Source organism: Mustela nivalis (assembly GCF_964662115.1).
Source record: "Mustela nivalis genome assembly, chromosome: 13".
Taxonomy (NCBI): Eukaryota; Metazoa; Chordata; class Mammalia; order Carnivora; family Mustelidae; genus Mustela; species Mustela nivalis.
Genome location: NC_139032.1, coordinates 58657961 through 58669054, shown reverse-complemented (window position 1 = coordinate 58669054; position 11094 = coordinate 58657961).

The following is an 11094-nucleotide window of genomic DNA, read 5'->3' as shown; positions in this document are numbered from 1 at the left end:
AGCAATCAGATGACAAAAAGAAATTAAAGGCATCCAAATTGGCAAACAAGAAGTCAATCTATCGCTCTTTGCAGATGATATGATACTATATGTGGAAAACCCAAAAGACTCCACTCCAAAACTGCTAGAACTTGTACAGGAATTCAGTAAAATGTCAGGATATAAAATCAGTGCACAGAAATCAGTTGCATTTCTTTATACCAACAACAAGCAGAAGAAAGAGAAATTAAGGAGTCAATCCCATTTACAATTGCACCCAAACCCACAAGATACCTAGGAATAAAACCAACCAAAGAGGCAAAGAATCTATACTCAGAAAACTATAAAGTATTCATGAAGGATATTGAAGAAGACACAAAGAAATGGGAAAATGGGGGAGCCTGGGTGGCTCAGTGGGTTAAAGCCTCTGCCTTTGGCTCAGGTCATGATCCCGGGGTCCTGGGATCGAGCCCCGCATCAGGCTCTCTGAGCCTGCTTCCTCCTCTCTCTCTGCCTGCCTCTCTGCCTGCTTGTGATCTCTGTCTCTCAAATAAATAAATAAAATCTTAAAAAAAAAAAAAAGAAATGGGAAAATGTTCCATGCTCATGGATTGGAAGAACAAATATTGTGAAAATGTCCATGCTACCTAAAGCAATCTACACATTTAATGCCATCCATTTTTTTTCAAAGAATTGGAACAAATAATCCTAAAATTTTTATGAACAAGAAGAGACCCCAAATAGCCAGAAGAATGTTGAAAAAAGAAAGCCAAAGTTGGTGGCATCACAATTCTAGATGACAAGCTCTATTACAAAGCTGTCATCATCAAGACAGGATGCTGAGAGGCCCAGGAGAATGAACCCCACCACAGGGGACGTTCCTCATAATGTTGAAAATAGAGCTACCCTATGACCCAGCAATTGCACTACTGGATATTTACCGTAAAGATACAAATGCAGTGATCCGAAGGGGCACGTGCACGAGAATGTTTATAGCAGCAGTGTCCACAATAGCCAAACTATGGTAAGAACCTAGATGTCCAATAATGGATGAATGGATAAATAAGAGGTGATATAGATAGATAGATAGATAAAATGGAATCTTATGCAGCCATCAAAAGAAACGAAATCTTCCCATTTGCGATGATGTGGATGGAACTAGAGGGTATTATGCTTAGTGAAATAAGTCAATTGGAGAAAGACAACTATGGCAACTATCATATGATCTCCCTGATATGAGGAAGTGGAGATGTACCGTGGGGGGTTTCAGTGGTAGGAAAAGAATATATGAAACAAGATGGGATCAGGAGAGAAACAAACCATTATTTAATCTCACAAAACAAAAGAGGTTTGCCAAGGGGAGGGGGTAGGGAGAGATGGTGGGGTTATGGACATAGGGGAAGGAATGTGCTATGGCGAATGCTGTGAAGTGTAAACCTGGTGATTCACAGATCTGTACCGCTGGGGCTAATAATACATTATATGTTAATAAAAATATTTTATTTATTCATTTGAGAGAGAGACAGACAGACAGACAGACCTTAAGTGGGGAGATGGGCAGAGGGAGAGAGAGAAGCAGACTCCCCCTAAACAGGGAGCCCCAATCAGGACTTGTTCCCAGGACCCTGAGCTCATGATTTGAGCCCGTCATATGCTGCCTTGTTCTTTTAAATGGCTGAGCCAGACAATATACTACCTTGTTCTTTTGAATGGCTACATATGTTTCATTTAAGTTTGTGCCATCATTTAATTACCAGTCTAATAGTGATAAATATTCAGATCTTCCAAACTTTTGCAATCTTATGTTATTACAATCAATGCTACAACAGATTTCCTTGTCAATTCATAATTTGGCACTTAGTAAAAATATACCTGTTCCTGTACATTTGCAATTTTGATAGGTATTGACGAATTTACACATTCCTGTCATTAGCATATGAACATGTCTGTTTTCCAGATTCTGCTAACATAGTATTTTAGTCTGTCAGTAACTCTTTTTGGTCTTTGCCAATCTGAAAGGTGAGAAGTGATATTGTGTTGTAGTATTTAATACTTTAGGAATTTAACATATGAAAAGTAACACAGATATGCAAATGTGTATGAAAGTACATTAAACTCATAGATTTATTTTTTTAAAGATTTTATTTATTTATTTGACAGACAGAGATCACAAGTAGGCAGAGAGGCAGGCAGAGAGAGAGAGTGAAGCAGGTTCCCCACTGAGCAGAGATCCTGATATAGGGCTCGATCCCAGGACCCTGGGATCATGACCTGAGCCGAAGGCAGGGGCTTTAACCCACTGAGCCACCCAGGCACCCCTAAACTCATAGATTTAATTGAAAGACTAATAAAGCAATAATCTCCTAGTTTAAGGAGAACATTGCCAGTACCTTGGAAGCTCCCTGAGTATTCCTTCCCAATCTATCCTCTCCCTCTCCTCCCAGAGATAACCACAATCCTGGTAAGTTTTAATCATTTCCTTGTTTGTTTGTTTCTTTCTTTGTTTTAATTTTATGGCCTAGTATACATCCTTAAACAGTACAGGTTAGCTTTCCTGTCTTTAAACTCAATATAAGAACACCTGTGTGGCTCAGTGGGTTAAAGCCTCTGCCTTTGGCTCAGGTCCTGATCCCAGGGTCCTGGGATCGAGCCCCGCATCTGGCTCTCTGCTCGGCAGGAGGCCTGCTTCCCTTCCTCTTTCTCTCTGCATGCCGTCTCTCTGCCTACTTGTGATCTCTATCAAATGAATAAATAAAAATCTTTTCTTAAAAAAGAGTAAAAGTTAAAAAAAATTTAGCACAAGAAAAAAAAAATTAACTTTGCAAGACTAAAGAATCATGGGTAGAAAGCCATGAATTCCACTCTTTGCTTTCTCCTTCTCTGGAATTCCACTGTTCTCCTTGATACGTGGTTCTTCTTGAACTTGGTCTTGGCTGGATTTTTTGCTGATCTTCTGGGGGAGGGACCTGTTGTAGTCATTCTCAAGTGTCTTTACCCGAGGCAGAATTGCCCCACCCTTATCACGGGCCAGGCTAAGTAATCCACTACTGTTCCCTTTTGGGAGCTTTTGTTCCCCGAATGCTTTCCATAGAGTTCGGGAGGACTGGAATGAAAATGGCGGCCTCCCAATCCTGGCCCAGAGGAGCCAAGAGCTTGAGGCACCACTCCTCAGTGCACCCTTGGAGAAAAGCATTCAATCACTCCCGTCTCCCTGTCCTTTGGCTGCGCTCTGAGCTCACCCAGCCTGTGAGCAAGCATCTCTCTCTCTGGCACACAGCCCCATCTGGAGTCTCCAAACCCCACAGATCCCTGCACTCTTCCAGGGGGGTCTCCCTAGATCTTGACTCACAGAGCAGTGGCCTGTGCCATGGATCACAACTTAAGGTAACCCCAAGCTGAGAGCTCACTCCTCGGCTCCATCTCTGCAGCCAACTTCCCTGCTCTAATACCTGCGAGCTCTGTGACACTCAGACACCCCCGATCCTTCTCTGATCCCGCAGGACCTGAGACCATGCTGTCCCTGTGTGGGCTTCATCGCAGCTTAGCCACTGGAGTGATGTCCCTCAGTGGAGCTGACTTTTAAAAGTTCTGATTTTGTACTCTGTTGCTCCACTGCTTGCTGGGAGCCGGCCCTGCCCCGTGGTCTATCTTCCAAGCGCTTTGGATTCACTTCTCCACAGGTCCTACCTTTCAGAAAGTGGTTGATTTTCTGTTTCTAGAATTGCTGCTCTTCTTCTCTTCGAACTCCTGTTGGATTTGTAGGTGTTCGGAATGGTTTGATAAGCTATCTAGCTGATTTCCTGCTACCTGATGACACCTCAGCCTGCTACTTCTCTGCCATTTTTAAATAAAATATTTTTTTAAAGAGGAAGAATTACACATGTTTTCCAGACATATATACCCAAGATATATTGTTTGGTGAGAAAATCAAGATATTAAAAAAGAGCACAGCTGTGCAAATTTTGTCACTGTCTAATATCCCTTTTCTCACTCAATATCCATAGATATCTCTGGGGAAAAAAAAACATAAGGACATTGCTAACATTGGTTGACTCGAGGGAACATAATTATGTGACAACATGGGCACTTAGTTTTTACTCTATATTCATTTATATCTTTTAAATTTTGATTTGGGTACAAGGAACACCTCCTAATGGGATGATAATCATGATGATGAATCGAAGAGTAGGATGAAATCAATGGTGATAAACAGAATCAGATGTATTGAGACTGAAATCCAGCTCTGCCATTCACAAAAGATGGGGTCTTTGGTAAATTGTTTACCTTTTAAAGTCTGTTCCCTGGAATAAGACACTAGGGACACAATACCACATTTCAAGTTTTCCTACAGCTTGAAATGTGGTTGATTACTACTAATAAAAATGAGTTGATGCTGACACAAAAATAGACACATAGATCAGAGAAAAAGGATGAAATGCCCAGAAATAAACACATGCTTATCTCATCAATTTACAGCAAAGGAGGCAAGAATATACAATGGATAGTCGATTCAATAAATGGTGTTGAAAAACTGGAGAACTACCTGTAAAAGAATAAAAACTGGACTACTTTCTTTTGTTTTACACAGATGTGAAATAAAAGTGGAGCAGAGACCAACAGGTAGGGCCTGACCATATAACTCCTAAAATAAAACACAGGCAACAATCTCTTGCTCATCAACTACATTTTTCAGGATATGTCTCCTCAGACAAGGAAAACAAAGGCAAAAATAAAACTAAAAAGCTTTTGGATTTCAAACTAAAAAGCTTTTGCAAAGTGAAGGAAGTCATCAGCTAAATGAAAAGGCAACCTAATGAATGGGAGAAGATACTTGCAAACAATATATTGGATATAATCCAAAATATATATAAATAATGCATACAACTCAAAACCAAGAAAACAAATAATCTGATTTTTTAAAAAAGGAGAGAGGATCTGAAATAGATATTTCTACCAAGATGACCTACAGAAGGCTAAGAGAAACATGAAACAATGCTCAAATATCACTATTATCGGGGAAATTCAAATAAACCCACAATGAGATACCACCTCACATCAGTGAGACAATGCCGAGAATCAAAATGACAATAAATAACATGTGCTGGTGAGGAAGTGGAGGAAATGTTAAAATGAAGGTTTGTGAAGTGTCTGTCACAGTGCCTGACACATAGGAGCACCTCACTCAGTGTAGCCAGTTCTGCTGCTGCTATTGTGAGACATGTGTCCTACCTCCCCATTCTGGATGTCTAGGACTCAGCAGGGGGACAACATACTCTGACTCTGAATGAAGCACTGGCTTCTCTGAGAGCCCAGGGAAAGCTCAGGAGGAAACCAGCATCTGCTATACACACTTCTCCATCTCCAGGTGACTGTGTCCCAGTCGTTATCACTAATTAGGACAGGGAGATGGTCCCTGGAGGCCCCAGGTATGTATAGGGCCTGTACCCTGTGCACATTTGACATTCCAAACTTTAAATTGCTTCTGGGACTAACAGGGTCCCTGTAGGAGTTCACAGCTACTTCTTGAGGACTCCTTTCACTGCTGGGGAAGATGTACCCATGGGATTTCTGGGCTTCAGACCAGGATGACAGGTCCTCCCCATGAAGAGTCTGTAGCTGAGACACCCAGTTAGCCTGCACATCTAGGAGGAAGGATGTGAGAGAAACCCCACCAGAGGCTAGAGTTTCCACAGGGCTGTATGGAGAAAAAGAAGACACAGGGTTTCAGAGGTGAAAGAAGCCCAGCAGGGGAGTGTCTGGGGTCCTTCTCTGGGATCCAGGGTCTGGCCCAGGACAAATGAGAAACTGAGAATTGGCTCCAGGATCAGGAGACTAAGAGAAATGGCTACAAGTAAGATGCAGGGGGGGAGTGCTGGACTGTGGTGGGGATAGGGCTGGCGGCCATGACTTTTGTAGAACATTTTCCAAAAATGGACTTTCCTCCTCCCCCTGCCTCTGCTCCAAGCACCTTCCAGCTGCAGCCAGCTGTGAGCAGCTGATGCTGGAGCAGTGAGGAGCAGCTGAGGCTAAGCCCAGGCAGTCCCTCCTGCTCTACAGAGCTCACCACTGACCCAGCCCTGCCTTGACACTGCTGTTGCATCCTCCCTGGGAGGAGCCTAGAGTCCTGGCAAGAAGGCAGCCAGATTTCTACCCCATCCTGCTGAGATTTCCCAGAAGACTGAGCCTTTCATGGGGTCACAGGGTGAGCAGACAGGCAAGCTGGGACCCATTCCTGTCTGTGATACCCAGTCTGTGGCTAGTTCTGTTCTCCTCACTTTTTTTCTACCCCTTATTCATGGGGATACCTCCCAGGACCCCCAGTGGATGCCTCAAACCATAGATAGTACTGAACTCTATGTATCCCGTTCCTCCTATATACATGTACCTATGATAAAGTTTAATTTACAAATCTGACACAGTGAGAGGTTAACAATGACCAATAATAACATACAACAATTATAACAACATCACATAATAAAGTTATATGAATGTGGTCTCTCTCTCACACAGTATCTTATTATACTGGACTCCCTTTCTTCCTGTGATAATGCAAGATGAAAAATGACCACATGATGAGCCACAGTGAGGTAAGTGACCTAGACAGTGAGATGCAACATAAGGCTACTCTTGACCTTGTGAATACAGATCAGAAATGCTATCTTCTGCTCTAAACCATAGTTAGAGGTGATGGCAGGGTGGGAACTGAAGCTTTGGAAAGCAAAATGTGAGTGAGTGACGTTATCATATCGAGAATGTTTTTCCCTGAATACAAATTTCTACCCATTGTATTAGAAAATTTGATAATGGGGGACCTGGTGGCTCAGTGGGTTAAGCCTCTGCCTTCGGCTCAGGTCATGATCTCAGGGTCCTGGGATCAAGCCCCACATTGGGCTCTCTGCTCAGCGGGGAGCCTGCTCCCCCCCTTCTCTCTCTGCCTGCCTCTCTGCCTACTTGTGATCTCTCTCTGTGTCAAATAAATAAAATCTTTTTTAAAAAATGAAAATTTGATAATATCACGGCACCTGGGTGACTCTGGTGGTTAAGCTTCCTGCTCTTGATATTAGCTTAGCTCATGATCTCACGTTATGTGGCTGAGCCTGCTTCAGGTTCTGAGCACAGTAAGGAGTCTGCTTGAAATCCACCTGCCCCTCCATTCCCCAACCTGCTCCCACAACCGCTCTCTCTCTCTCTCTCAAAATAATTAAAAAGTTAAAAAAGAAAAAAAAAAGAAAATCTGGTAATATTGAAGAGGTACAAAGAGGAATCCCTATTGATTTTTTTTATCCCTATTGATTTTGCTGTAACTTCTTTTCAGTCACTCTTTTTTTTTTTTAAAGATTTTATTTATTTATTTGACAGACAGAGATCACAAGTAGGCAGAGAGGCAGGCAGAGAGAAAGGGGGAAGCAGACTCCCCACTGGGCAGAGAACCCGAAGCAGGACTAGATCCCAGGACCTTGAGATCGTGACCTGTGCCGAAGGCAGTAGCTGAAACCACTGAGCAACCAGGTACCCCGCTTTCAGTCACTCTTAATAAAATATGTTGTTTACCTAATAGAGATCCAACCAGTGTGTACAATTTTGTATTCTCTCATTTATTACTGAAGGGTAATGATGCAGCTGTGTAAAAATTATAAATATAACTTTAATGTCTAAAATTCCATTGTATGAAGTGCACTGTCAGGTATTTATTGGTAGACAGTTATTCTGTTTCCTGTATTCATACATACTATGGCTGTAGTAAATGTCTTTATTGAGAGACACTGGTCCTCCACTCTCATTGTTCCCAGAGGAGAAATTGCTAAGTTATGAGTTTTGTAGTTTCTGTTCTTCTATGCAATCTGCTATCCAGAGAGGCTGTGTGACAATGCATGAGGCTCTGGACAGCATTGTGTGCCCTTCCTTTTCTTCTCTTTTTTAGTATTTTATTTATTGATTTGAGAGAGAGAGAGAGAAATCATGAGTGGTGGGGAGGGGAAGAGGGAGAGGGAGTCAAGCTGACTCCACACCACACACGGAGCCTGATGTGGGACTCGATCCCAGGATCCCGAGATCATGACCTGAACTGAAGGTAGCTGCTTACCCAACTGAGGCACCCACTGTTCCCTTCCTTTTCTCAGATGCCTGATGGCTCCAGAGATAATTAGTGATGAGACCCAGGTGTCACACCTGTAGGATGCAGCCACAAAGGTAAGGGCTTCCCTTCCTTTCCTCCTCTCACAGGCTGACTCCAGTCCACCTGGGGCTGTAGATGTCAGGGCTCTCTGTTTTCCTCCATCCTGAGTCTTGGCACTACTTCCTGCTGGCCATATTTTGATGGGAAACCAAGCATTCAGATCACCTCTTCACACACACACACACACACACACACACACACACACACTCACTCACTCACCCAAAGGAAGAAGCTTTCACCTTCACCCAAGACTGGTCCCTGCCTGGTGAGGAGAGTGCTGGGCACTCCATGACAGAATTGGGATGCCCTGGGAGGCAATGGTTCAGACTTTTTGTGATGCAAATAGGAAAACTGAGGCCTGGGACTTGCTCTAGCTACATGTAATATCCATATCTATAGATATGGACCAGCTGGTCCCCAGCTCTGGCCTCAGTGTGCAAGATCCTCCTAGCTGTTCCTTTCATTCCAATCGTATGAGCTTTCATTCTGCAACTTTAACATGGTGGGCACTAAGGACTTCCAGGGCAGAAGCTCTCATGTGGTCAAATCCTGCGCATCACTCATGCCCACAGCACACTGCTCATGGGAAGAAGCTTCTGTGTGCACAACTCTGGCTCATGGGAGTGGACAGGATGGCTTCGCTTACAGAAGCCACTCTCCTTGACATCTCCAGCCACAGCATCTTTATCACTATTGAATCCTGCTTGTGGCATCGACTGCAGTGTTTCCTTTGCCTTTTATGGGAAAAGAAAGGGGCTGGGAGAGCCACTGGGAGGCATGGGAGATAAGTTGGGGCAGAGGTTCATGGCGGAGCACCCAGAGTGGGCCTGCACTGAGAAAATGGGAATAACCTCACGTGCTGAATTGAGGGATGGGGGAAGGGCCCTAAGCCTGCACAGAAAATACCATGAAACCCATGGTTGCATCATGGGGGAGACCTCTCCTGGCTTAGAGCTTAGAGCAATGCCCTTCTGCAGGGCACAATTTATATCTCCTTCCCCTTCGAGAAACATTTGGCAGTGTCTGGAGACACATTTGGTGGTCACAGCTCAAGGAGCAGGTGCTATTGGCAGCAGGTTGGCAGAGGTCAGGGATGGTCCTAAACATCCTCTGATGCACAGGACAGCCCCACACAACAAAGAACTCTCCAGCCCCAAGTGTCACTAGTGCCGAGGCTGACAAAGTCTGGGGTCAGTCCAGGGCAGGGGTCACTCTGCCTGACAGAGTATCTCACATAAACTCCAACCATGACTGAAGTAAGAGCAGGCTGGACTATGAGACAGAGCAGAAATTACACAGAGCTGGTACTGCAGGGACAAACTCTCTCCAACATCTGCAAGACAATGTGACAGCTATTTGGTAGGAAGAACCCAGATTTGGGGCCCATGATCCAACTCCAGCTCTGCCAATCAATCTTAAGAACCAAATCTTTGGCTCCTCTGAGCTTTGCTTACTTTTACCTATGACACCTGAATGACAGTGTCTTCTCCATGACTTGCTTCAAAGAATATGGCAGAAAATAGATGTTCATTAATATTAAACACTCGTCAACTACCCTCTGCCCATGCCTACACACACACACACACACACACACACGACACAATATATACATGTGTGTACACACTACTGCCATTAAGAAAGAGCTATAACGTGGTGCCTGGGTGACTCAGTGGCTTAAGCCTATGCCTTCAGCTCAGGTCATGATCTCAGTGTCCTAGGATTGAGCCCCACTCTCTCTGCTCAGCAGGGGGCCTCCATCCGCCTCTCTCTCTGCCTGCCTCTCTGCCTACTTTGATCTCTCTCTCTGTCAAGTAAATAAATGAAATCTTCAAAAACAATTTTTTAAAATAAAGACCTATAGAAATATTACAAATAAGAATTCCAAATACAGAGTCTGGCAAAGGTAGCTGAGAGTCTGTAAATCCTCTACCCAAAGGCATGCAAGTCTTCCCATATAAGCTAAGTGCTTGCAGGGAACCCAAGAGTGGAGGCGGAAAGCCAGAATATTACACAAGAATACAGTATAAACAAAAAAGGACAAAGAAAAACCATTCCGTAGACACCCTTGGCTAAGAGTTCACCAATACTCTAATGAGCTGGGATTAGATGTTAATGCCATACATCCTGCTGTCTGATAACTTACAGTCTGCCCGGTTATTAAGAACTGGGCTAACTGGTCAGTAAGCTGCCTGGCTGTCATCCCATAGTATGGGTTCACTCACTCCAGTTACTCCTTCTGTGGCCTTCATGAATTCTTCCCCATGAGGGAAACTCCTGCACATATTGCCTTTAATATGTATTAGAATAGGCAGATCCCAATTCTGAAAATAGTTAAGTCTTTTGCTGAGGGTTGGCAGACTGAAGAAGGATCCCTCGTATGGTTGAACTTTTACCTAGGCTTTATTCTGTCTGGATGGAGATTAGTACTTTTAAACAAGTTCCTTCCAAATGTAATCAAAGTTGAATGAGGCTTGAAATATTGGTAGTTTTAAGATTAAGATCAGCTTGGGAATTCTCTCTCTAAGACTCTAGGAAAGCCCAGATTAAATGAAATTTCTATGCATTTACATCAAATAGAAATAATTTACAGCATTTTCCCATATTCATCAAAAAGAGAGGAAAAGCCCTCCTTGACTAGGAATTACCTCTGCTGGGCTCAGGTCCTGTCTCTATCACCACCTTGTTCAGAAGACTTGGACAGGTCACTTCCCCTCTTTGGGCCTCAGTGCAGTATTTGTAAGCCTTCTCCCAGCCCTCACCATTCCGCATCTAAGATCTAACCACAATCCTACCTACTGTCATCTCTTTCAGTCATTTATCTCATATGCACATATGTTGTCCTGTTCTGTAGCACAAATGGTGTACCAGATGCCTAAGACCTCCTCAAGAAAGCCCCCTGTGATGATTTTGTATCTGGCTGATGACAGAAGGGATAGCAC